This window comes from Apis mellifera, linkage group LG1, assembly GCF_003254395.2.
Source record: "Apis mellifera strain DH4 linkage group LG1, Amel_HAv3.1, whole genome shotgun sequence".
NCBI classification, from domain to species: Eukaryota; Metazoa; Arthropoda; class Insecta; order Hymenoptera; family Apidae; genus Apis; species Apis mellifera.
Window position 1 is genome coordinate 9,916,741 of NC_037638.1, and position 8,972 is coordinate 9,925,712.

The following is an 8,972-nucleotide window of genomic DNA, read 5'->3' on the forward strand; positions in this document are numbered from 1 at the left end:
GAGTATGTAGAGAGATTCTAAAGGGACACCGTTCAAAAGATGAAGTAAAATGGAATAAAATTGGGATTTTATAACGAACGAATTGGGGTGAAAGGATATATAAAAAATACGATGCAACTCCATTTAGATGGATAAAATTTTAGCTACTGGTTGGTTAATTGAATCGTAATTGAAACATCATTCGAACAATTGCTAAAGTATTATTCTATATTTAGGATGAAGAAGATACAGAATGATTTTTAGATAAATTATATTACAAATAATATTGGATTAATATTAAAATACATTTCTCGAAACTCTTCAATTATAAAGAATATTAATTCATTCGTATAACATTTTTGAAAAATACTTCTTGAATATATTTATATCATACCTTATAAAAATACGTGTAGAACAATTATTTATAGATGAAAATAAGAAGTCTCATAAATAAAATAAAATCGCATATAATTTAATTCTTCTCATAACACGAACGAAATAATTAATAATTATTCCAAATTTATAAAGCATCGGATGATGCAATTATGATACAATTATATAAAAAACGCACTTGTCATAATATATATACATATTATTTCTAATGTAATTATCCACGACAACAGAATAGACGACACAAATCGACGCCGTGAATTCGACCGTGAATTATCATCTATTCGAATAACAATACTTCGCACGCGACGAGATCGTAAACAGTTCCGTATAACGCGATCCGACATTCGATAACTAATTCTGTCGGGATCGTGCGCCGTTCAGGCACACACAGAACCAGCAGGTGGGCGAATTATAAAAGCGCGGCCACCGTTCGCGGTGCCCGAAAAAGTCTAATTTATCGTCGGGGTGAAATATCGCTGGCAAAAAGAGAGGAGGGAAGCGACAAAATATTTCGACCACTTTGCCTAGAAGAGAATTCGTTCTTTCGCGAATATGAAAACGAGCACGACCATTCTCCACTCATTTTAAAATAGACCGCGCCAAGTAAAAGAGAAAAACTGTCCGTTTCCGTGACGCGGATAACACGGAGTATGGCCTGTAAGTGATTGTGTAAAACTTTTACGTACGCTACTCGTACCAATCAAACAAGGAAATCACGAATGGAAACGACAGATTTATATTTTTAAAGGGTGATGTAACATCTGAACCCTTTAACGTTGGAACGTGAGATGTAACAGATACGATTTATATTTTTTTTGCCATTGCGTTTTTTAGTTGCAAATTTCGCAAGAGTGGAGATTTTAAAGCTAAAAATTAATGTGCCAACAATATGATTAAATTATTACAAATATATTTACACGTGCATATTCTTATTTTGATCAATGATGTTTTTTGATTTTTATTCTGGAGAAGAGATATCAAGCAAGGTCTATTGTTGAGAGAAAAAATTAAAACTCATGCAAAAAAATGCGAATGCACATCTTCATCTTCATCAAAATTCACCGTTAATAAATTCATTCATTTTTTAATTAAATATTGTAAAAAGTTAAATAACACCGCGTCACGTTGTGTATTATTCTTCAAGCAATGTCTTTCAAGAAAGCATTCTTAAAAAGGGAGAGACACATCATTGGAAGTTTCTGCGCTATGCGGAATCTTGCAAAGTTTAACCAATAAAAAGGCAAACTTGCCGCAGGAGAATCCGCTGCACCGAGAAGAAAACGTGATTTCGTTATACTATCCAACGGGCTCCCATTGCAGTCGTAACTTTTCCAACCTTGTCCCCGTTGACGAGTTCACGTTTAACGAGTTATAAGTACACAGTTTTTCCACAACTGTAATAACTTGCAAAGAAAGAAATAATTAAAACATAATGCAGGAACAACGCGTATATATAAAGATCGAATAGTTTACAATTGATGAAAATTTGATAAACTTTTTCTTCTTTTTCTTCTTAAATACAAATATTTTTTAATAAAATTATTAGATATTTTACACTAAATTAAGCAAAGATTATAGACGCGTTTACACGCAGATATAAATTATTCGTATCTGATGTAATATCCTTTACAGAACACGAACTTTTTAATATTATCACTATATCTGCATTTAACTCTGTTAGATTTTCTTTGTTTTGTAGTTTAACAGTTAATCTATGCTTTGAGTAATAGAGATCTCGTAGATTTTCATTCGTGAATTTTCTTTTTCTCTCAATCATATATTAACACGTTTATTTTCATTCATTTTTCACAATAATAAATTTTTTACGAACTCATTGATATATTGATACAATATTTCCTGCAATTTGTTAATGTCGTGTATTTTACGTATTTTACATAACGTGTTACGAAATATGTTAATTGAGCGAAGATGTCGAAATATTATGTTACTATGATTGCGTGAAGATGTTTTCGCACTCAGACCCGAAGAAATAACATTTTGAGAGGCGACAGATTCGTTCGGGTTTTTCGTGACAGATACAATTGATTCCCGCTTCTCCGCCATCTGGAAATATATCGAATTTTTCATACTCGATGCGTGGTTAGAAAAATAAAATCTCGGAGAAGTGGCAAATTTGTCCGCGCGATGGTCTCGAGAAATGGCGGATTTCTTGCACGAATATTATCGAGGGAGGAAAAATTTCTTGTATTCAGAAGAATCGAGAATAGTAAGATTCGAACAAACATTGATTTCCATATTTTTTTTATACGTGAAATTTAAAAATTAAAAATTAAAATGAAACAAAATGGTAACATATTGTTCGTATTTAACATCGAATATATATATTGTTTTACAATCCTTGTTTTATTCATTCATTTCGATCGATTCGAACGAGGTAACGAAATTCCTTTAATATCATCTCCCTCTTTAAATATCATATCTAGACAGCTGGACAAATTCAAAGCTGTAGGATGGAAAACGATACGAAATCGAGAATCCTAATCCCTTATTTCACGAGGCATTTGCATTTATTTACGACGACGAGGTGCTGAGAATCAAAACTTTATTCGAAAGTTTTCACGGTGAGACACATAGTGGTTTCACACACGCGAGAACTTATTATCGGTCTCTAAATTTTCTTAAGTGCATCGAATGGATTCAGCGGACGTACTTTAACAGACTTACTTTTCCAACGTGAAAAAAACACGCGAAAACTTTGCCGAATATCGCCTCCCCACTGCATAATTAATCGGCAAAAGTCACGACACAAGTTACTCAAGCACGTTCGAATCATTTCTTCTTCTCGTGATATTTTTTATGCATTATAAGGAAGAATTATTACAAGTTTCGTCACAAGCTCGCGATACTTTGGTCTTAAATTTTTTTTTTTTTTTTTCTTAAAATTCTTAAGATCTTAAAATTCGCAAAATTCACTTAGTGTCGAAAAAAGTTTGGACGGATGTAAAGCAGGAAATTTTGCATTATTCCAGAAGAATCATTTTTAGAACGGAAATATATGATGCGAATAAATTGTAGACGAAAATAAATAGTTTACAATAAGTTTAGAGTCTGACGAACTCGTGAACCATAATTCAAATCAATTGGAACTATATATAATCTTCAATTCTAAAATTCTAATAAAGATTTAATACAGGTTAATAAATTTATCTTGACATTTATCGGTTCCATCTGTCAAATTAAAGCGATGTAATTTAAAAAGTCAAAATGACATAAATATATAATAGGTAAATTTTATTTTTGTAAAGTATATATTTATTTTTGAGTTTAATTCTGTATAAATCCAAAAACTAATAATATTAGTTTTCAACTAATCGAGTTTTACTAATAAATGGAATGATTCTTCAATTCAATCATAAAATATTATATGTTGTAGCAATAATAATAAAGTATAAATAAGTAATAGTATAAATAAATCTTATTACATTTATCGTACTTATTTATTGATAGTTAATTAGTGGAAGTTTTATACGAACAATCAGATTGAAAATTTATTTTTACAGAAATTTGTTAATTTATTGATTCCATAACTAATTACTTTATTCGATAAAATAAATTTTTGATCAATAAATATTTATGAATGTAACAAAGTTTATTATTCTTTTGAAATTTATTTATTCAATCTTTTTTAATCGGTGAAATTTGTTGTTTTGAAATATATTCATCGTATTTATGATTTAAAAATAAAATTTGTGAAAATTTTTAACATAGGCTATCTCTAAATCCGAAACTTTAGAATAAGAATTTTAATTTTAACTTCTAAATTGTTTTTAGATTACAATAGATACAATAGATACAATTAGATTACAATAGAGAAGATTAGAACATTTTATTTATTTTCTTTCTTTTTTTTTTTTTATTTTAAGAATATAAAAATGTAAAAATGATTAATCCTTTTGACTTTTGTTATTATTAAATGTCATATAAAAATGCTTTCTGAAATTTTAAAATACGTAATTATGTAATTCAAGTATTCATATAAAATATTATATATATAGTATAATATTATGACAAGTTATGAAATACAAATTTATTTAGCAAATTTACTATTTCAAGTTTGCATTTACAATAAAGTAAATACATCAGTTCTAAATTTCTCTCGGAACGTTTTAGCACAACGAGGAATAAAAAATAAAAGCTGTCCTTCCTAAAAGCTTATTAACTGTTTGTTAAAACGGTGATATGATGTTGAAGCTTCTTTTCATTTGTAACTCAGTATATTTTTTTTCAATTTGCATTTTAGATTATTCGAGTTTGTCGAGTGAATAACAAATATAACATTCTTAATTGTTTATAGAGAAAAGCGGTATTTATCCGATAGAATAAAGAAAAAAAAATTAGAAACAAATACGTTTGAAAAAGTACTTCATTCAAGTTCATATTCGATTTTATATTAGTATTATTATAATATTATATTAATTAAAATTAGTTGAACAATACTCTTTTTTTTTTAATTTTCTTTTATTAATTATATTTTCATAATTCGAAATTTTCATAATTTTTTTTCAGTAATATTACGTTATTAATTTATTCGTTTATTATTAACTTTATAAAGAAATATTCTTTATAATATTGAAAGCATTTTTATGCACAATCAACGCACTTCATTCTCAAGTAATTATTTTAAAATCATAAATGAAATATAAATACAATAATCCATTATAATATTCAACTAATTTATCTATTTATATGTAATTAAAATATAATTAAAAAATAATCTGAAGAATTCTTGGAACAAGTGAACACAAATTATAAATTTACAAAAAGAAAAAATTAAGAAATTTTCAGAATAAGTTATTCTTAATACTTAGTGAAAAAAAATAATAAAAGAATGATAGAATTAATAATTAGGTTCCAAGAATTAATTATAGATACTAAAAAAAACCAAGAATAATCAATGCAAGTACATATATCACGTGTCCTTTTTCCATTAAGATCTTCAATTATTCTTTCATCTCGCGTATCGTTCATTCCTAATAATCGACAAATTGTAAATCAAATAATCGTGGTCACTTGTCTCGTCCATTTGCATAAAAGATTCGGAACAAAAATCTTGACAATTTATATGTATAACTATCAAAAAAAAAAAAAGAAAGAAATTTATAAAAAGTAAGAAATTAGAAATCGTCAATTGAACGATCGATTCTCGAGATTACTTTTGTCTAGAAAAAGTTCGATCATTTGAAACGAAACGTATAATTCTTGCGTGGTTGCCTGTGAACAGAGGCGAATCTTTTATTTTCGTTTCTTTTTTATACGATATCGTTTCAAAATACATCCAATACATCAAGCTTTGCATTATTCCTTGCTGTAAGAAGTTATGAGAGGATTTACGAAGATGAACCGTGTTATTAGTGTTGTGAATCTTCGATCCTTTGTTCGATAGACGATGAAATCCTATTGGTTGTATCGTACAGTATCATCTTGATCGCATATCTGTTTCACATCTATCTCTGTTCCTCAGCATCGAAATAGTTCCTCAGCATAAATTGAGACGCGTTCTGGAAAATTCGTTTTCGATTTCAGTATATGATCGTTGCATGATAGAGGAGAGAATAGGAATGATTTTCGTCAATCTTTTATTTTTTTTTTAAGATTTAATATATTTCGATATTATAATGATGTTAAAATTGAAAAGAAATATATACTGGTGTATATCTCAAGAATGAAAAGAGATTATTATTAAGAAGATCAAAATTTGAATGAAAGTACAATTCATTAGCTTTGGAATGATACGTTTATTTTCAACATAATCCTCATTTATGGATATAAATTTCTCTCAACGTGATATATTTCTTTATTTCGTTATTAAAGTATTTATGGTCGATTCTGAATTCAAAATTGTTCATAATGAAATGATATTCACAATAAATAAGAAATTTAAAAAATATGAAATTGCATGAAATATTTTATATATTTATGAAAGATCGTAACATATAATATTCTTATCTTCTTTTAAAGTTATACTTCAAGTGCATTATTTTTCAGCATAATAAAATATTCATGTTATATTATTAAATAAAATGCATATGCAGTAAACATTGAATCGTAAAAAATTTTGAATAAAATATTCGTGTTATATTATTAAATAAAATGCACATGCAGTAAACATTGAATCAAAAACATTGAATAAAAAGTTTTGAATCTTGTTTTTATTGTTACATCTTAAAAAATTATAAATTATAAAAATATTATGGCATATTCATTACCAATTTCTACAATATACTTAAAATATCAATGAACAAAAGTTTGAATATGCTTCGATTCTGCTTTTTCACGTTTTTCATTTCATTGAATCGAAGAAACAAATTTCTGTAACAGAAGAACGTGCTTCAAGCATCGAGCTCAATCTCCTAGGGGATGCGGTGCAAATCTTCGTGCATTTCTCTTTGCAGTCACCACCATTGCTTTTGAAATATCTGTGGAATACAAATGCTTCCTGCAGTGATTTCTGCAAATATTATTTGTAGCTTCGATGTTGAAAATGTTGCAAGTCTCCTATTCTATAAATCATACTTTAGAATTAAAATTAAACAATATATTTTTTGCTTTGCATTTTCAAATAACTTATGATAAAATATAATAAGATAGCTTGTGATAAAAATATATTAATAATAATACTAATAATGTAAAATAATATTTTAATATATATATATATATATTCTTCTTCATTTATGGGAAAGAATATAATTTCTTTAATTTCTCTTTTATATTATTTTCATATGACAAAAATGAAAATATTTCCCAATATATATATTTCACTCTGACATTTATTGTCTAACTTATTGTCATTTAAATTATCATTGCAAATTTTAGAAAAATAGTATCAATCTTTTTAGTTAAAAATAAATTCATCTCTTTGTTAAATGTGAAGAATAGCACGTTTTTTGTAACGTAATATTTTCAAGAAACTCTTTTGTATTCCGCACGATATAATATGAAAAAATTACCCAATGGAAAATGTTTATGTAACCGCTCTTGTTTCGGTCTCTTGTTAACGGTATGCATTTCAACAAGCCTATTTCAAGAGCATCGTTGTCATTACATTGTCGATTCGATTCGTACACTTCGCTCGTTCGAAACTGAACTCGATCAAGTGCTCTAGAGACTTGAATTTCTGAGCATTTCTCCGCATTCTCCTTTTCGAAAAACAGAATCGACTGTCTGCCAGTTTCCGTTCCGTTTTCTCTTCTCACCAACTTTCCAATTCCTGTGTCTTTCGAATTGTCTTTTTCTTCTGTTCGTTAACCATGCTGTCGGTATCCTCAAACTCTTATTCCAGTTGGCGATAAGGGCCCAGGCAAGGAATTTGCCTGAAACACCGGACAATTGAGAGTGGAACTTTTACGATACAATATAAAAATACGAGAGAATTGTTTTAAATTGAAAATTATTTTGATAGGTCCATATGATATTATAATGATTAGTGCAATAAAATTTTCATTATCCGAATAATGAAGCACGCTTTTTTTTACATTTTTATATCATTCCATATTTAACATGAATTGTTAAATAAATTATTAGATTTTATTTTCAATATTTAAGGAAAAGTTATTTAAGTATTTAAGGAAAAATTGTCTCTGTTTATATATGCAAATAGAAATAATATAGTTCAATTGTTAGAATGTTTTGTCATTAAAGTAGATATGAAATAATATAACGTAAACTTGATAATTAGAGACATTCTAAATTCAATAATAATAGAATCATAAAGAAACAAAACAATTAATATTGAATTATAAAAATAAGGCATTTTAAAATTATATAAAATTATGTACAAGATCTCGAATTCTATCTACAATTTATACGTTCAATTCATATCTAATAGTACACGTACAGATCGCTCGAGGCACGGACACAAGTAGAAAATGGATCGTTACACACCGAAATTCCGAATGTAAAAATGGATCGTTCTCACAGTTACACGCGGATATTAATCAAGTGATCGATTGTAGATTCGCGTCGAATCGGTTTCTAAAACGGATTTGCTGTTAATATCATGAAACGCATCAGCGAATAGCGTAACGTGTTCGCTGGTCCAATTCTATTTCGCTATATATTGACAGAGAGATTCGAAATCAGGCCGCAGCGGATCAGCGTATTCGGTAACGACATTCCTACGACGACTCGGTTACACGCGGAACCTCGTTTTATTCTAAAGTAACAATATAGATAAGAACGAAGGAACCATTACGTGTGCACATACGAGGTGCCAAGTATACAATATCAGCGCCAAATAGAACATGGTCATTTATGTATCAATTTATACGAGAGAAAAGTAAAATGAATGCGAACGATACAGTAAAACTACCGTATTTTGAACGAAAACAAAATTGTTTTATATTTTTTCTTAAGATTAGAACGAAGAAAATTTGAAACGATAAAATATGTTAAGAACAAATAATTGACAGATAAGAAATATAATAAAAAGCTGAAAAAGAAAAAATTTTATCGGATTATCTTCAAATTTTTATATATGTGTATAAATAGTAATAAATGCATAAGAAAACAAAAAAAAGAAAAAATCCTTGAAAGAGAGATAAATTCTTTCTAAAAAATCCAGAGTATGAAGTATTGAACTG

At 28.1% G+C, this 8,972-nt stretch overlaps 1 long non-coding RNA gene across 1 annotated transcript; it reads right to left on the reverse strand.

Moving 5' to 3' along the window:
• Nucleotides 1-6,533: 6,533 nt before the first annotated feature.
• On the reverse strand, nt 6,534-8,480 carry LOC113218996. The gene is made up of 3 exons (XR_003305348.1): nt 8,228-8,480; nt 7,341-7,703; nt 6,534-6,809 (listed from the first exon to the last, which is right to left on the reverse strand). It is a non-coding gene; the product is annotated as an uncharacterized LOC113218996 (long non-coding RNA).
• Between the last annotated feature and the right edge of the window lie 492 nt (nt 8,481-8,972).